Here is a 14157-nt window from a genome sequence, read left to right as displayed (position 1 = left end):
TACGTTTATGCTGACTTATAGTTATTTCACATGAGGATTTATTAATAGCGAGTACTTTACTGCAAATTGACTTTGTTACTCTTCAAAAATGGTCACATGATGTAGGTTTAATAATCAATGCTAAAAAAACGAAGCTTATGCACATCAGATCTCCTCATAATAACATCACCATAACTCCTAAAATTATTTCTCATGACTTTAATTGCATCCATAACTTTGTAATACAACCATTCTCATGCAAAAATATTGAACTTGTTTCGAAATACGTATATCTAGGCTTAACAATTGATTGTAATTTTAAATGGGATATACATATACAAAAAGTGTGCACACGGCTTAGAGCTATAGTGAGCAAACTTTATAGATTGAAGTTTTTTGTTCCACCAAATACCCTTAAAATAATATACCTATCATTGGCGGAATCCCTAATAAGATACGGAATAACTTCACGGGGACATTCAACAAAAACAAATCTTCTTTCAGTCCAAAATGTACAATATTCTTTGGTAAAATTATTATTAAACAAAACTAAATACGAACAAAGAAATGACGTACCAAAGTCATTACTATACAACTCTGTAAATGTATTATCTGTTCGTGCTTTATTGTGGCTTAAAATTGCGAGTCAGCATACATCTCAATCTGAACATAATAAAATAGTGACACATGTTCATAATACAAGACTAATTGCAAACGATGGACTTGTAGTTCCCAGATACCTGAATAAATATGGTCAAAGAAATCTAGAATACCTCGTTCCAATAATTTACAACATGTTACCAAACTCAATAAAAAGCTGTGAATTGACTCACAGAAGGAAATGTATGTTAAAAAAATGGTTATGTGAAAGAATTTTTTTGTATTAATGTAATTATGTGTATATTTTATGTACTTGTAAAAATTGTATATGTATTTAAAAAGTAATTGTTAAAAGAACCCGTTGACAAACTGATATCAATCAGTTTAACGGGACTTAATTGTAAAAATGTATTTTTGAAAGTTAATAAATTTAAAAAAAAAAAAAAAAAAAATACTGCTAATAATTATTTCGTTAACTTTCTAATTCAAAGGTCTCATACACTATGTGTCGTATATCATGTTACTGCTGCCACTAGCTAGTATGTAGGTACATATAAACTTTACATTTATTTTTAACTAATTGACGTTTGCATACTGTAGGAGTAGGCATATTGTTATTTTTGCACAACAGGTTTAAACCTACAAATAATTATTGTATGCATTTACTATTTACTTCCTGTTATAATATGTCAATTATTATTATGTATTATTACTGTTACTATTGTGAACTTACAATCTTCAGAATATTATTTTTTAATGAACTATGTATGTAAAAGTCCAATGGGCGTATAAATAAATAAATTAACATTAATTAGTACGATGTCGGAACACGATGACCGACCATAATCAGGAAACCATATGTGCACAAATCATTTTTATCCCAAACGTTTAGACTGCAATTTCCTTCAGGTCCTTTATAATCCCTGAGAATGCTGTGTGGAGAGAATGTATTAAACCTACAATTTAGGTATCGTTGCTTAATCTGAGAAAGGTTATTTTAATTACTGGTTGTTATTGTCTAGATTAAGTACCATCTATATATTTCACAAGAATGGCACTACAAAAATAAACCGAATGGGCATTTCTCTGAAATCGTATGACATTACAGCATTCTCAGAGTTAATATACGAAATAAATTTCGGTCCTACCCGATCAAGGTTTTTCCCCACTGTGCGTCATTATGTGATTCAGAAAAAGTCACCTTCGGAAAGATGAATAACTGCATTCGGAACATGAATATGGTTTTTTTCCACTAAGTGTCATCATGTGATTCGTCAAAGTTCTCTTTTGAAAATATAAATAGTTGCAGTCGGAACATGAAAAAGATTTTCGCGCACTGTGAAAGTGCATGTGTCTTGGCAAAAAGTTTTTCTTTCTTCTGTGAGTCGTCACGTGTTCTGTCAAAGTTACCTTTTGAGAACATGAATAACTGCATTCGGGACATGAAAAAGTTTTTTTCTAAACTGTGAGTCATCGCGTGTTGCGTCAACTTACTCTTTACAGTACATGAATAATTACAGTCAGAGCATGAAATAGTTTTTTCTACAATGTGAATCATCACGTGTTGCGTCAACTTACTGTTTACAGTACATGAATAATTACAGTCAGAGCATGAAAAAGGTTTTTCTCCACTGTGAGTCATCATTTGTACCGTCAAGATTCCTTTCGAGAACATCAATAACTGCAATGGGCACATGAAAAGGGTTTTTCTCCACTGTAAGTCATCATGCTTACCGTCAAATATCCAGTTCGACAACATGAATAATTGCATTCCAGACATGAAAAAGGTTTTTTTCAATTGTGAGTCAGCATGTGTGTTGTCAAAGTTCTCTTTTGAGAACATGAATAACTGCATTCGGGACATGACAAAGGTTTTTCACCACTGCGAGTCGTCATGTGTACCATCAAAGATCCCTTTTGAGAACAATACTAACTGCAATCGGTAAATGAATAAGGTTTTTCTCCTCCGTGAGTCAGCATATGTCTTGTCAAACTTTCCTTTCGCGAACATGAATAATGGCAGTCAGAGCATGAAAAAGGTTTTTCTCCAGTGTGAGTCATCATGTGTTGCGTCAACCGGCTCTTCACAAAACATGAATAATTACAGTCAGTGCATGAAAAAGGTTTTTCTCCACTGTGAGTCAGTAAGTGTCTTGTTAAATTTCCCTTTACCAAACATGAATAATTACAGTCAGAGCATGAAAAAGGTTTTTCTCCAGTGTGAGTCATCATGTGTTGCGTCAACCGGCTCTTCACAAAACATGAATAATTACAGTCAGAGCATGAAAAAGGTTTTTCTCCACTGTGAGTCAGTAAGTGTCTTGTTAAATTTCCCTTCACAAAACATGAATAATTACAGTCAGAGCATGAAAAAGGTTTTTCTCCACTGTGCGTCCTTTTGTGTTTCAGTAAATCTCCACTTCGAGAAGATGAATAACGGCAGTCAGAGCATGAAAAAGGTTTTTCTTCACTGTGAGTCACCATGTGTGACTTTAGATATCCCTTTTGAGAACACGAATAATTACAGTCAGAGCATGAAAAAGGTTTTTCTCCAGTGTGAGTCATTATGTGTCTTGTCAAAATTCCCTTTTGAGAACATGAATAACTGCATTCGAGACATGAAAAAGGTTTTTCTTTACTGTGAGTCATCATGTGTAATTTTTTTTGAGAACCTGAATAAGTGCAATATGCACTTGAAAAGGGTTTTTTTCCAGAATGGGTGCGCAAGTGAAGTTCTAAATTTGACTTGTGAAAGCAGAAGTAGTTACAATGGGTACAGGAGAATCGTTTTCTTACGGGTTGCATCTTCAGATCTGTCAATAAGTCGGAAAAAGATTAGGAATATAACGTATAAAGTGTAAATACAGTAAAGTAATAGAATGTTAAAATAAAAAGCACGAATTCTTCAATAGAACAGAGAAAATCGGGTTTACCTGTTGTCTGTGTAATTTTATCAAAGTGATCAAAGCATTCCTTTTTAATATCCGGCAGATCAATTTCAATTTCCATATAAGGAATTCCCCCACCATATTCTTCTTGTTGTTCTAGTTCCGCCTTGTTTGAAACAGTTTTCACATTAATGCTACCTGCAACAACAAAACAGCAACATTTATTTGAAAAATATATTTGTTAATTTTAAGCCCGCGGGGCTCTTAAATAAATATAGGTAGTCAAATTTTAACATGAGAATTAATTTTGAACATGTCGAAGAAATAATAAATTTTCAAAATTAAGGTTGGAACAGGTCTTTAATATGACCCACGAAATGCACCAAGCTAACATAAACATGTCAATATCACCCAAGTGTTGGTTTCCCATGTGTGAAACCGCTGTACCCTCGAATGGACAATGTAGTTTTATTAGTAGTATTTATTTCATTTAATAATACAAGGTCAGAGATGATCTGACAGCGTTATTAAGTTAAGTTGTTTCATCAAAAGGACATAGTTAATATTTTGAATTGGTATATTCAGTTTAAAGTTAATAAATCTTAGGAATTTATGCTGTACCTTTTCTTTATTGTCAGAATGGGTTTTATACAATGGTGACCAAATAGGCGAATTATACTCTACCTGGCTTTTTACTAAAGAAACAATGTTTTCAAATATTCAAGTAACTTGAAATCACTCGCTGTTCTGCATACGAAACCGAGAATTTTTGTAGCTCTCTTTGTTATATCATTTACATGCAAAGTGAATGTTTACTTTTCATCAAATATAATTCCTAAGTCGCTGATCTGAGCGACTGATGTCAAAAGTACATTATTTCAAGAGCATTCATAAGTAACATAACTTTTGATTTTACGAAAATTTTCAAGGGATTCTAAGTTATCTAAATGTGTATGAAGGAGATTAAAAATGATTAAGCTACCTTAAGTGTTTCTACCTGTGATAAAGCCGTGCTGATTGGGTACGATTATATTATTGATTTGTTTTGTTATGACATCTAGGACTAATGATTCAAAGAGTTTGAGAATAGCGGACAATATATAAGACACCAACATAATTTTAGCGTATTATTTTTGATAAGGTTTTTAACAGGGAGATAGGTCGATAGTTATTAATATCTAGAATATCCCCTAGTAGGATAGGCGTTGTTTTATCAGTATTTTCTAAAATGTCATTTTTAAATAATGGTATAACAATAGCTTGCTTGAGAGCTGTGAGGAAAATGCTTTCAGTTATAGATAGATTGACTAAGTTTGTTAGAGGTACGATAATTACTTTAAAGAGATATTTCATTGCAAGTCCTCCAAAGATAATTTTCATTTTAGAGAAGAGATAGTGTTTTCCATTTCATCAGTTGTGATTTGTTTAACTTAAGCTTCTTTCCCTGCTCAGGGGGTTCGCCGATTTGTATTGCTTCATCACATAGCATAGCTTGCTTTGCTAAATTCATCATTATATTTACTAAAAAAATATAGAAAGATTCAAGAAATTGGTCAGAATTATCAGCGTATGTCCTGGGAACAGTGTTTATATTGAGCTCGTCAAATGTTTGAAACGTTAAAAATTTTGCAAATTTAAATTGCAAAAGTAGTGCCCGATTATTGTTTTGTTGAAAGTTTTTCGGGTGGCTGCCCTGCGATCTGTTGTACGGAGCGGGCTAGAGGAACGCGGGTAGAAAAAGGACCGGTGACAATACGGGGAAAAAACGAACGGACGTGCGGTTTTTTTGGAGGACGATTCCGCGGCTCTGAGATTGGCCAGAAAAATTTATACCAAAAAATGAAAAAGAGCACGCGGATACCATCAACCGATCCTTCGGAGAATTAAGGATACAGACTTTCCGTGTAAATTAACCAAACATAAAAAACAAACGTATTGACTCCTGCGCGAGATCAGCCTGTTCTTTGTTCGAGTGTTGTTGTTCAAGGAAGACAACATGATCAAGGTTCTTCAATGCTTTCACACATTCTGCCTTCCTCGCCTTAGCCCCATCATAGCCCTGGTGATTGACAAGGGTCCATGCTCATCAGACGTGACATGTTGTAACGTTGGTACATTTAGAACTGGTTATGTCATTACAAAGATTGTTTAAATATCATTTCAATAATTTAAAGAATTCAATGCGCATACATACAGACACACACACACACAAACACTCACACATACATTACACACACCTATAAACTACACAATTCACCTGGTAATTAAGGAATAAACATACCACTTAGCAGACATTACAAGGAAACATATCATAGGTACACAACATGAAGTATCTTATTCCTGTATATTGTTTCATCTCTGTAAATCATGTACTGTTTGTTTCTATAATATAAAATAAAATATTAAAAAATAAAAAACCGCTTAAATGGGCACATGATGTAGGACTAACTGTTAATGTCAAAAAAACAATAATACTTACAAATAAATTACTTTTAAAATAAAATAACCTTTCTTGCCTTATGAAAATGTTGGCATCATATATTTCATTTAAAGGTAAAAATACATTGATTACATCATTAATTTTTGAATTGAAGATCTACATGTTTCGTGGGCAATATCCCCGCCTACAGAACTAAACTACTAATACTTTAATAATAAAAATAAAGACAGACACAGTAGGAAATTCTCTAAAAATTCCACGAATAGCTAAAGAGTATGTAGGCTGAGATTTGTGAGTATAAGTTAAAGATTGCTGAAGTACTTATGTAGGCACGGCAAGAGAGGGCGTTATGAACAAGTATATTATGTCCCGTCTGCGCAAGATTTCAAAACGGACAAGGATTCCGAACAACAGTATTTAACAACCTGCATTTCAAAAATAATGAGCAACACAACTTACTGGCTGTCCGAGCACTCTCCACATTCTGCAAACATTCCTTCTTTACATCTGGGAGGTCGAAATCCATATCCGTATAAGGCATTTCACCTCCATTGTCTTCCCGGGGCACTGGTTCCGTCTTGATGGATACATTCTCTGGATTAAGTTGATCCATGGCTCTGTTGTGCACAAAACATATATCTGAAACTTCCTAAAACAGAACGTATTTTTAACGGAACTCCAATTTGTATGAGCTATGACTGTACTTAGGTTTTAATATTTTGCCTAGCAATGGAGTCTACTGAAAAAATATTTTCAAGTAAGGATATACTAGTGACATTGAAGATAAGACGATTGAAATCGGTTGAGAGAATCTTCGTCAATCATCGGAATACAGTAATCTAACGGTGACTTCTACTATATCCCTATATTAAACGGTATTACCGTGTATTGGGTCAGCTTTTAACAAAATTTCGTGATTTTTTTTTAGAATTAGTGACAATTCAATCAACGCCTTCGTCATACAATTCTTAAAAAAATAGACGTCAAATTGACAGTTCAAACAAACGTTCTTCAAACAAAACTTCATATGGCGTCATAGGTTAAACTAGGTCGCACCCAACATTTGGAACCGCCGACAGAATTATTATTATTCCGACAACGGTGTTTTAATGATTCGGTCGGCGGTTTTGTGGAAAGGAACAAACCAACTGTAAACGGCGGTTCGCCTGTTCACACAGATTCAGGTTCACATGTAAACGCTTCAATAGACATATCGCAGTTGTGCATTTGAAGAAAATATCAGCATTAGAACTTACCAATAACAACACAAGGGATGATAAATTTAACTGCGTTAAGAAAACAGCGTTAAGAATATTATGTAGAATTAGAGTTTAAAAGCAGGATGCAACGATTGGTAACGACAAAAGCATGCGTCAGCGATAATTTTTAGGTTATAATAAATAAACTACTCTCTAGATCGATATCGTCGGGCTTTTTGTATGGGGAAAGTTTGTCATCACTTTAACCAGAGATAAAACGGTCCAGACAGGTCGTAATTATAGAGAAATCTCAAGGACATTAAAATAGTGCGACCACAGACAATATTATTGTACTTAATTATTAGTTCGTCAGTTGATACATAGGCTGCGTTGTTTCTCACTCTGCATATTTCAGTTTGTTTATACATTTTTATTACAAGTTAAGTACGAAAAGTTAAGTTCGCGGATAGTGTTTTGCGAGGGCTTCCGCCCCATAATATTTTTTCCTGTTCTCTACCGACAAGCTTTAAAAAAAAAACAATTTAAAAAGTCTCACAAGTGAAACACGCACGTCAAACGTCAAACGCTATCTTGTACACTATTATATTTAAAAAAACACTATTTTGTGCAGTGTAAAAGAACTAAACCATCCTATCCGCTCTTACCGTTTAACGGTGTATAAATAACATTATTTAAGTGCAATATTGTGTTATAAAAATATTTATTTACAAATGCCACAATAATTAATTTGAAATAGCGTAATAATTACAAGTTCGCTAAAACCAACACCGAAGAATATAAGAGCAAAACTCTCCACTCCGTATAAGAGACACATAGCAACGTGGGTTAATGCACCATTCCCGATACTCTACTTGTCAGCGCTCGGGGTTCGATCCTTACACCGGCGAATTTTTTTTTTAAATAAACTCACACCATCAGCTTGCCCGCCAACAGCCGTCGGTATCAGTTATCAAAGGTGCTGCGGAGTTTGCCAACCAACAGGCGCTAAAAAATTAAACATCCCGGGTCAATAAATTATTTTATATAAATATGTCTTGTAAACACTGTAAGAGTGAAATACTCTCCGGTGATGGCATAAAATGCTCTACATGTCTGCTTAACTACCATTTCTTCTGTGTGAACATGAAAGAAACGAACTTTAGGAAGATGGGTGTTAAGCGTGATACCTGGACCTGTATTGACTGCAAAGATGATCTGAAAGTCAACCAATCTTCGAGCGGGAACAGAGTGTCTACTGCTTCTCCTGCGTGCGGTATGAAGTCGCCTCAGAACCCGGATGTCGAGCAGATAATGCTTATAGTTCGACGATGTATTGCATCGGAGTTCGAATCTTTTCACGACAAACTCAACATTCTACCGGAGTTAAAAAAAGTCTGTCAACTTCATCTCCGCTGAATACGAGGACCTAAAAAAAATGTTTTCGGAATCACTAACCACCATCAAAAGCTTACAAGCCGAAAATACGAGGCTTCACACAGAAATGCGTAATATTAACACGCGCGTATCCCAAATGGAACAGATGGCCAGAGAAACCAATGTAGAGATTCAGTGTGTTCCTGAAAATAGATCTGAGAACTTAGTATCCATCATCAAACAACTTGGAAGCGTAATTACCCGTCCCATTGCTGAATCTGAAATACTTCACTCACATCGGGTCCCCAAGGTCCATCCTGAATCCAGCCGACCCAAGTCAATAATTGTGAAGCTTCCAAGCGTGAGGGTAAAGAATGAAGTGCTGGCTGCAGTTGCCAACTTCAATAAAAAAAAACAAGACGAACAAACTAAATTCTACACACATAGGCATCGATGGCACGAAATCACCAATTTACGTCAGTGAACATCTCTCTCCCGCAAATAAGGCCCTGTATGCAGCTACTAGGATGAAAGCCAAAGAAACTCATCATAAATTCGTATGGATCCGAAATGGACGGATCTTTGTACGAAAAAATGAAAACTCTGCTCACGTACTGTTGATCCGCGATCATGACTCCTTGGATTCTCTCACCTAAATTTCCCAATTCAATTTATCTGTAGAATGTATAATCTGTCAAAATCTTAACAAAACAAAATGGAACTGAATTTTTTTTATCAAAACGTTAGAGGAGTCAAAACTAAAACAAATGACATAAAAAATGAAATTTCAATCAACAATTACGATATAATCTGCTTCACTGAAACATGGTTAAATTCATCAATATTTAGTAATGAATTGTTTGACGAGCGTTACCTAGCTTTTCGAAGAGATCGCGAATCCACTAGTTCAGCATCCAGAGAAGGGGGTGGAGTTTTAGCAGCAGTCGATAAAAAATTAATAACAACACGCAAATCATCTTGGGAAAGTGATGGTGAAGATTTGTGGTTATCGATAAAACCGCACGAATATTCTAACTCACTTATCTACATTTGTGTATTATATATTCCTCCCAATTTATCTGTTGATGATTACTGTAATAGAATCAAGAATATTCAGGATATTTATCTACAACATAGTAATCCGAAAACTAAATTTATAATTATCGGCGACTTTAATTTACCTGAGATTAAATGGACACCTGACATAGCATATAACAACAAAACACTAGCTCCGTCCAACTACACTAGTCATAAAGCTCACTGTGTTGTCAACTTGGCCTCAATGTGTAACCTTCACCAATTCAATTATATTCCTAATGGAAACTCTAATATTCTTGACCTACTTTTTTGTGATGAAACTAATATTGATCTGTCTAGAACAACAGGGTTATCAAAAGTCGACAATCATCATCCCCCTTTCGAAATGATTTTAAAACTTGAAAAACTGAAATACTTAAAAGATAATCATTGCCCTATTAAATACAATTTTAAGAAAGGAAATTATGAAGCTTGTCGTCTAGATCTGTCAAATGTTAATTGGATCTCACTTTTCAGTAACTCGAATGTCAACAATAAGGTACAATTATTCTATGATACTTTGTGGGATATTATTGATAAACATATCCCGAAAAAAAAAACACAAATAAGAAATCACTACCCCAAATGGTTTAGTCAGACTCTTATTAAGCTCCTCAAAGAGAAAAATAAAGTAAGACTGCGGGCCAATAAATATAAAAACCCACTAGACTATGCTGAGTTTGGTATTCTAAGAAAAAGATCGAAAAAAATGCAAAAAGAATGCTATTTATCATATATAAATTCTGTTGAACAAGGCATAAAAGTAAATGTAAAAACTTTCTGGGCATACTCAAAATCGTTGCGTACTACCAATTGCATTCCTAAATTAATGCACCTGGATTATATATCTGCAGATAATGGACAACACATTGCCAATCTTTTCTCTAATTATTTCGCATCCGTTTATACTCAATCTAATCCCTTGTTATATACTGCCATGCCAAAAGTTTCACAAAACAACCAATTTAATCTTGGAAAAATCAATGTTAGCAAGGAAACCATTAAATCTTGTTTAGAAAAAATCGATACATCCAAAGGCCCAGGACCTGATAAAATACCTCCATTGTTTGTAAGATGTTGTTCCAGCGCGTTGATTAACCCACTTCTTTTAATATAATATAATGAATCATTATCTTCAGGAACTTTCCCAGACTTGTGGAAAAATGCACATATTGTTCCAATACATAAATCTGGTGATAAATCTTTTGTGAAAAATTACCGACCAATCAGCATTTTATCTTGTTTTGCGAAAGTCTTTGAATCTATAATATATATTTCTGTATTTTCACACTTTAAACCCCAATTATGCATCAATCAACATGGGTTTGTTCCCAACAGATCTACAAATTCAAATCTTCTTGACTTTAGTGATTATGTTTGTAATGCTTTCAATGAAAGAACTCAAGTATATGCCATTTACACAGATTTTCAAAAGGCATTTGATAAAGTTAACCATTCTATTCTACTACAGAAGCTTGATCGAATAGGTATTCACGGTGATCTTTTTAGATGGCTTAAGTCTTACTTAGAAAATAGAACACAATTAGTACTTATTAATGGGTACGAATCACCTCCCATAATTGTAACATCAGGCGTACCCCAGGGGTCCAATCTTGGCCCACTGCTTTTCTTAATCTTTATTAACGACCTTGGCCCCATGTTACGCTGTGATTTTGTTCTATTTGCCGATGATCTCAAGATTTACCGCAAAATTTCCACTGATTGTGATCATGTTAAGCTTCAAGAAGACCTTTACACACTACATAGCTGGTGCATTCAAAACGATATGTTTTTAAATATTGAAAAATGTTACATTATTACTTTTACTCGTAACAGAAAACGAAAGGATTTTGCATATTCCATTAATAATGTACGATTAAATGCAGTCACCACTATAAGAGATCTAGGAATCACTCTTGATTCAAAGTTTATTTTTGATGTACACATAAATGATATTATAAGTAAATCAATGGAAATGATTGGATTCATTCATAGAATATCGAAACCATTTAAATACCCCCAATCCATTATAACATTATACAACTCGTTGGTCAGAAGCAAATTGGAATATGGGAGTGTTATCTGGAACCCACATTATATAAAATATTCTAAAAGTATTGAATCTGTGCAACAAAAATTCCTAAGACTGTTATCATATAAACTTGGATTAAATGCCTCACTCAAATCTTATGAAGAACGTCTACTTAACTTCAAATTTACGACATTAGAAAAAAGAAGACAATTTTCGGACTTAATATGTTTATATAAAATTATTCATGATAAACTTCTTACCACTAATTGTCTGAGCAATATTCATATTAAGGTCCCTAATAGACATAATTTAAGGAGCCAAAATATATTCCATGTTGATATATTTAAAAACAATATTGCATATTTCAATCCACTATCTAGAATGTGTCGTCTGTACAATACAGTTGAATGCGACCTTATAGATATATTCGCAAACAGTCTCGCATATTTTAAAAAACAAATCAACCATCTTCTACCATGATATGTTATGGAGAGATGTAATTGCTTTATTATTTTCTTTACTTTTCTTCCTTATCCTTTCTCTGTACATTTACTATATTTTATATTTCATACTTAATATTCATGTTTTATATTTCTTTTTAATTATTATTATATTTGTATTTTTTTTTCTTTCTCTACGAGCATCTCCGCCTAATATCGACTAAACCTTGTTTACGCATGCTGTGAACATTTTTAATTGGGGTGTTAATATCTGTGCAGATTCCCAACGAAATAATATAAATGTAATGATTGTTAACACTCTGTAAATGTTTCAAACAATAAATAAATAAATAATTAATATCGTTCATTCAAAAGCCCAAAAAATTCTATTTTAACGCCAATAATAATACTATTCTTGTATTGTACACATAGTTATTAAATAAATACTGTTAAATTTTATAGATTAAATGTATTAAAAATATTTTTCAAAGAAAGGGACATTTATATTTTGCCACTATGATATGTCCCTAGGTATCTACGTGACTTGAATTCACAGAACGACCAAAGCGAACACGTGCGCCCTCATCTGTCTCTGTAATTTTACATGCAGATTGAGGCGGCAGTTCGCCTTATTAGACCTTAAATATTTAGTGAATAGCCTGGCCGGCAAGCGCAATAAAAATTTAGAAAGCCAACTTAGAAATACACCCATAGAGTCGTAAATCGAAGCCAGCGACCCGGCAATAAAAACCTTCGCCCAAGGCTAGACTATATTGCAATTGTTTGAAGGTCTTTTGTAGAAATGTAATTTAAACGTATTTTAAAATAATAAACTCTAGCGGTGAGAATGGCGATGCCAGCGCCACGGACTCAGACAACGTACCGAAGTGGTGTAAATCGGAACCACTTTAGTTCCAGCACCCCACCACAGGCGTGCTACGGTCGCCGGATTCCGCAGCTGAAGACAGATTCCGCAACCGACAGTTAACAGTCCCCAGTTAGAGAGTGATCATCTCGCCGCCCCGTGAGGTGGTCGCCGAGGCGCTTCCGCCCAGGAATCTGCCCTCTCGGCAGTTCCCATTCCCCACTCGACAGTCATCATCTCGGGAGTCATCATCTTGCCCTCCCCCTTGGAGCGGGCGCCGAGGCTCTTCCGACCGGGAAGCTGCCCTCGCAGGAGTTACCGTCTCGCCTCCGCCGAGAAACTTCCTGTCCTCCCCCCTTGGAGCGGTCACCGAGGATCTTCCGACCAGGAAGCTGCCCTCTCGGGAGTCTCTGCCTGCTGACTCCGCCCTTCGGAGCCTTGGCCCAGACTGAACTAATTTCGGATCCGAGGGCAGGAGGTTCCTCGGCTCCTGCTCCTGAGGCGAGATGGTAACCGTTAATGGCTGAATCATCTGTCTTCAGCCGCGCGATCCGGCGACCGTAACACGCCTGTGGTGGGTTGCTGGCGCTTTACACAACTTCGGTACGTTGTTCGGGTCCATGGTGCTGGCATCGCCATTCTCACCGCTAGATTTATAATTAATGTTAAATATTTGCGCACGTCTTGAATTTGGTCGTTCTGTGAATTCAAGTCACGTAGATACCTAGGGACATAGGTATTAACATCATGGAAAATGCTCGTAAAATCTCAAAAAGACACTTAACGATGCAATTCCAGATAGGTTTAAATAACTTTGTTTGATGTAATCGTGGCCTTGTTAAGCATCATAATATATGGTATAGGATCGGATAGGTCTAAAAAGGAAAAAATTGAATTATTAGCCAGTGAAGTTCATTCAGGAATCAGGAACATTGTAACAAAGAACGAGAAGTTAGCACTTGTATACGGAAACGGGTCCATTGTTCAATAATTGTTGGAGATAGACCGGTATATTTTCCGATGCCTGGAAGATTAAGCGCTGACAACGCACTCATTTTTAATCCCAATAATACCGTAGGTTTGCTTTCAATCGTGAAATGACACCTTCAAATTAAAGTCCTTCTTGCTAGCACCGGATTATCAATATAATCAAATCTATCAATCTTGTCAATTCTTCAGGCGAATATTTATGTCAAATCGATTATCTGTCTGAGCAGCCTTTTACACAATACGGTATTAATTTATTACCTGAAAGAATTCAAC

Source organism: Hesperophylax consimilis, chromosome 17 (assembly GCF_061612785.1).
Source record: "Hesperophylax consimilis isolate HC1 chromosome 17, BYU_Hcon_1.0, whole genome shotgun sequence".
Lineage (NCBI taxonomy): Eukaryota > Metazoa > Arthropoda > Insecta > Trichoptera > Limnephilidae > Hesperophylax > Hesperophylax consimilis.
This window is presented reverse-complemented; position numbering follows the sequence as displayed.